This window comes from Bos indicus x Bos taurus, chromosome 16 (assembly GCF_003369695.1).
Source record: "Bos indicus x Bos taurus breed Angus x Brahman F1 hybrid chromosome 16, Bos_hybrid_MaternalHap_v2.0, whole genome shotgun sequence".
NCBI classification, from domain to species: domain Eukaryota; kingdom Metazoa; phylum Chordata; class Mammalia; order Artiodactyla; family Bovidae; genus Bos; species Bos indicus x Bos taurus.
The window spans coordinates 191,054-197,428 of record NC_040091.1 but is presented as its reverse complement, the minus strand read 5'-3'; positions in this window follow the sequence as shown (position 1 = coordinate 197,428).

Below are 6,375 nucleotides of genomic sequence, written 5' to 3'. Positions count from 1 at the left end.
CAAGCTTTAATTCATTCAAGTACGGAATCTTTCTTTATTGCACATATACGTGCTCATTCAAGTTTACCTGGCCCTCTGGTCGCAAGAAATGATGCTGTTGACAGGCTCATAGCTCACATTTTTACATCTGCCAATGACAAACATGCTAATCTTCATACCAATGCTAACAGATTGCACTCTAAATACCATATTGCTCTCACTGAAACACGGCATATTATTAAAACTTATGATGTCTGCGCCCCTCTGCACTTACGAACTACAATCAGGAGTTAATCTCTGGGGGCAACAACCTAATTCCCTTTAGCAATCTGATTTCACTCATTGCTCCTTAAAGAAAATTTTCTTTACTTTTTGTCTCAATAGATACATTTTCCAACTTTATCTGGACAGTACCTGTCTCTTCAGAATCCAATAAACACGCCATTTCCGCACTCTTACTCACCTTCCCCATTATGGGAATTCCTTCTGTCTTGAAAACAGACAATGGATCTGCATTCACCTTGCATTTGTTTCGTTCATTTTTATCAGAATGGAACATCACACACATTACAGGAATACCCTATAATCCTCAGGGCCAAGCCATTAGGGCACCCTAAAAATTCATTTATCAAAACAGAAAGGGGAAATATGGAAGAGGAGATACACTTCTTATCCCATGAACCCTCAATTACTAATATCTTTAACTCTTTATTCCCTGAATTTTTTAAACTTAACAAAAAATAATTCTGATACTCGTGCAGATAGACATTTTACAGAAGACAAAAATAGCAAATTAGAAATCAATACACCAATATGGTATAAGCAATTTAATCAGTGGCAGCCAGGAATCTTACGACTCCTAGGCAAGGGTTATGGTCTTGTCATTGCAGATGGAGAGGAAATCTGGATTCCCCTTTGCCATGTCCACTACCGAGAAAGATCCCAAGACCAGACTCCCTCGGGAAGTGACGAAGTTGATGCAAAGGGTCTCGTCAATGACCCTGGAGGAGCCAATGAGGAAACTCCATCGTCTGAATCCTTACCCGACATGGGCTCAAGTGAAAACATGACTCGTCAGGCTAAGCAGACACTGAAGAGTACTGGAACTCCTATGACTCCAGATAAGCTGTTTCTGGCAATGTAAACTGTTCTGAAGAGCAGGAGGAACATCATAATTGCTCCTGGTTTAATAGATCAACCATTGGAGGCTTTCATAAATCTAAGACAAGTTTCTGGACTGATAAGGACATATTGCTCAATTGGTATAATGGGGGCTTATCACCCCCATGACCCAGGATTGTTGTCCCCATTGTGGGGCCAAAGCAATGGCACACTTGGAAAATTCCAGCAGCTTTAGAGCACTTTACTAATGTTTATGGGACTATGGGTGTGTTTCGTCCTTCTAATTGTACCTTCCTATACAATAGTACTGGCTATATTCAATCCTGTGTTCACCTTCTGTACTTGTTTATTGTAGGGCATTTTGATATTGACTTATCGGCCAAGATTGTCAATTATACTGCATGTGCATTGTATACCTGCCTTAATCACACAATTTCATATCACAATGCTAGCATTGCACTAGTTAAATAAAGATCTGAGTTATGGCTTCCCATAAACTTAACTGAGCCTTGGACTGATTCTGAATTTCTTTCTGTACTGTTGAAAACTGAGTTTAGGCGATCTAAGTGCATCCTTGGGTGGATTATTGCAGGAATCTTAAGCCTTATCTCCATTGTGACTGTAGGAACTTTGTCTGGTATGGCTTTACATAATTCTATACAAAATCATGATTTTATCACTGCTTGGCACAAAGACTCTCATGATCTGTGGACTCGACAAGCTCAAATAGATCAGCAATTACAAACACGAATTAATGAGTTACAAACTGTGGTTATCTACTTAGGAGATCAAATGCAGCAACTGACTTTCCGAACACGTATACGCTGTCACGAATTTTACGTCTTTTTGTCTGACTAACATGCTCTATAATAGCACTGAATATCCTTGGAATAAAATTAAGGTGCATTTGCAGGATCTCACAAGTAACTCAAGTTTAGACATCAATTTGTTGAAACAACAAGTTGCTAATTTTCAAGTTAGGGTACCTAGGGAATTGTATAGTACTCAATTCTATGATACTTTAACCAAAGCCCTATCATCTCTAGACCCTAGAGCTTGGCTTTCAGGAAGCAATATTTTTATATATGTATTAATCATCCTGCTCTTTTTGTCATTGATTATAGGATACAGAAGTCTCTACTCAAGACTCCATGCCTCCCACAATGGAGTCCAACTAGCAGCCGCCGTGCTTAATTTAAAAACAAAAGGAGGATATATTGGGAAGCATAGTGCAAAATAGCCGTAAAAGGAGAAAGTCTTTGGGAAAAAGGCGAAGGGCCAGAAGTACTCGGCTTTGCACTGCGGACAGAAAAACATCTCCTGCCTTTGATTATGCTCAGCTCCAAGAGTTAATAATAAATAGGGATGTTACTTGTGACAGCGGGTTGTGGGATAAGCTCATGATCATTTAGAGCACGCTGTCCTTGAAATGATTTTACTGATTATGTGTTAACTCTGCATGCGCTTTGCTGGCCATATACTTTAAGCTTTTTGTTCCTGCTTCTAAAAAAAGCTTGACCGCAGAAATAAACTTGTCAGTCCTTTCAAGAGACTGTCCGAGTGTTATTCTTTTAGGTTCGTCATTTCCAAGTCCCGGGGAGAAAAACCCCAACACATGCCTCCACACATGTCGAGACCTGACTCCCTGTTTGAAATGGCATACACAGCCCGAGACCCACGTCAGAACAGGAGAGGAAACCTGAGGTTCCTACCTCAACTCGAGATGAGGCCCTCTCTAATTTCACCACACAGTGGAGTCCCTAGAGGCCCCTCCCATCTCCACAGTATTCCTGAATTCCCGTAGGCACCCTGAGAAGCTCCCTGAGGTCACCGTCACAAGTCGAGGGAACCCAGGGTTTCCTGCCGCAACTCAAGAAAGACCTCGAGATTCCCCCTTCAACACGTCTTGAAGCCCAATTCCCCTGTCATGACTCAAGAGCAATGCTGCGCTCTCCTTTGCAACTCGAATGGAGACTGGACTTCCCTGGGGCCACACGAGGGCTCCATGAGTTCCCCATCGTAACTCAAGAATCCCGCCAAAACTCGAGAGAAACCACGAGGTTCACCCATAATCGAGAGATGAGGCACTTTCGCACCGGAGTGCCTCGAGAGAAATCCCACGTTCCCTCTTGAAATATAAAACGGTACTTGACACTCTTGATGCAACTCAAAAAGTTCCCTGACATACCGTTCTCACTCGAGAGGAACACCGAGTTTACCTGCACAACTTAATCTGAGTCCCTTCTCCCCTCCTGATCTTGAATTGAGGGTCGAATCCCCTGCTTTGTCTGGAAAGGGATCCAGACCTTCCCGTTGCACCTCAGGAGGAGGCCGGTCTCACATTGAAACTTGAGAGGAAGCCTCGTGGGTCATGCCACATTCCGAAATACATCCATTTCCCCGTCTACTCAAGATAAGTCTCAATGCCTGGGCACCTCTTCGAATGTAACCCTGAGAATGAAGTCACAACACGAAGGGGCACTGACACCCCTGTTGCATCATTTGGAAAAAGCCGCAAGTTACAAGTACAACTTGACAAGTGGCCTGTCACCCCGTGAACAACTCGAGAGGAAAGCGGAGTTCCATTCCTCAACACAAGCTGAGGCCTGACTCTCCTGTTCCAAATCTGCAGAGACCCTGGGATTGAAGACAGAAATGGAGAGGAACCCTGAGGTTCCCACCTCAAGCCAAGATGAGGCCCTATCCATCCCTGCAGTGATGTGCGAGGAATCCCGCGGTGCCCCTAGCAACACTAAAGCAGATCTGACTTCCCTAAGGAGACACCAGCGGTCCCCCAGGTTGACACGCAACTCGAGAGGAACCCTAAACTTCCCGCCACAATTCCACGCAAGCCACGAAATTCTCCCCTGCACGCTTGAGGAGGCCCGTTTACGCTGCAGCATTTCCAAATAAAGCCCACGTTACCCTTGCAACAGGAAAGGGTCCTCAACACACTTTATGAAATTCTAGAAGTTTCCCTAGATACCCGTCCCCACTCGAGAGGAATGCTGAATTTCCTGCCACAAGTCAAGAAGAGCCCCGTTTTCCCCACCACAAGTCGAGATGAGGGTTGATTGTCCTGCTTCACCTGGAAAGGAATGCTGACGTCCACGACACATCATGAGAAGAGGCTTGTATCAACTTGACACTGGAGGGGAACTCAGGGACCTTGTCACAATTCAAAAGCCACGTATTTCCCTATCCACTCGAGATCAGGCCTGATTCCCTTGCACCTATTTGAATGTCAGCTGAGAATCAACTCACAACACGAAGCGAGTTCTGATGCACCAGTTGCTAATCCGAAAAGAGCCCCAGGTCCCAAATTCAACTCGGCTGGAGGCCTGAAACCCATTTGACAACTTGAGAGGAAAGAAGATTTCCTTGCCTCCAAACACGTCGAGACCTAAGTCCCTGTTTGAAAAGGCATACACAGCCCGAGACCCATGTCAGAACAGGAGAGGAACCCTGTGGTACCCGCCTTAACTCGAGATGAGACCCTCTTTCATTGCACAAAACCCAGTGGAGTCCCAAGAGGCCCCTCCAACTCCACAGTGTTCCTGATTTCCCATAGGCACCCTGAGAACTCCATTAGGTCACCTTAACAAGTCGAGGGAACCAAGGGTTTTCTGCTGCACCTCGAGAAATACCTTGAGATTCCCCCTTCAATGCGTTTTGAGGCCTGATTCCCTGCCGTGACTCGAGAGCAATGCCACGCTTCCTCTTGGAACTTGAATGGAGACTGGACTTCCCAGGGGCCACACCAGAAGCTCCCTGAGTTGCCCGTCGTAACTCGGGAGAAACCCCACACGTCATGCCGCAGCTCGAAAAAAGCCATGAGATGCCCCCGAAATTGCGAGATGAGGCCCTTCTTTTCCTGCATGGCCTAGAGAGAAATCACGAGTCCTCTCTCAAAACTCCACAGGAGGCTTGACTTCCTTTAGGCCACTCAATGGATTCCAAGAAATACGTCGCAACTCGAGAGGAGAGTGGAGTTCTTTGCTTCCAGATGAGACCAGGCCTGACTCCCTGGTGAACCTTGAATGCAACCCCGAGATACCTTTCGCCACAGGGAGGAACATGGAGTTTCTGGACACAACCCTAGATGAGGCCTATTTGCCCTGCAGTGTTTCGAGAAATATCCCCAGCCTTACCTCACAACTCAAATGGAGATTGAACTTCCCTGGGGCAACACGAGAGGCTCCTTGAGTTCCCCGTCGTACCTCAAGAATCCCGCCACAACTCGAGAAAAACCACGAGGTTCCCCTGTTATCATGAAATAAGGCCCTTTTCTGCCTCAGAGTCTAAAGAGAAATCTCAAGTTCCCTCTTTACATTCGAAACGGTATTTGACACCCTTGATGCAACTCAAAAAGTTCCCCGACATACCAGTCTCACTCAAGAGGAACATCGAGTTTCCTGGCCCAACTTATTCTGAGCCCCTTCTCCCCTTCTAATCTCGACATGAGGGTCGATTCCCCTGCTTTGTCTGGAAAGGGATCCGGACCCTCCCGTCGCTCCTCAGGAGGAGGCCGGTCTCACTTTGAAACTCGAGAGGAAACATCATGGGTCATGCCACATTCTGAAAGACACCAATTTCCTGGTCCACTCAAGATAAGTCCCAATACCCGGGCACCTCTTCGAATGTAACCCTGAGGATGAAGTCACAACACGAAGGGGCACTGACACCGCAATAGCATCGAACGGAAAAAGCCGCAGATTCCAAATAGAACTCGACAAGTGGCATGTCACCCAGTGAACAACTCAAGAGGCAAGCAGAGTTCCATTACTCAACACAGGACAAGGCCTGACTCTCCTGTTCCAACTCAGCAGAGATCCTGTGATCAAAGTTAGAAATGGAGAGGAACCCTGAGGTTCCCGCCTCAACTCGAGATGAGGCCATATTAATTCCTGCAGCAATGCACGAGGAATCCCCAGGTGCCCCTCACAAAGACAAAGAAGATCTGACTTCCTGAGGAGACATGAGCGGTCCCCTAGGTCAACACGCAACTCGAGAGGAACCCTCAGCTTCCCGCCCCAAGTCCACAGAAAGTAGGAAATTCTCCCCTGCATGCTTGAGGAGGCCCTTTTACGCTGCAGCATTTCCAAAGAAAGCCGACATTTCCCTTGGAACTCGAAAGGGTCCTTGACATGCTTTACGAAACTCGAGAAGTTTCTCGAGACACGCGTCCCCACTCGAGAGTAATGCTGAGTTTCCCGCCACAAGTCGGGAAGCCCCCCATTTTCCCCGCCTCAAGTCAAAATGAAGGTCGATTGC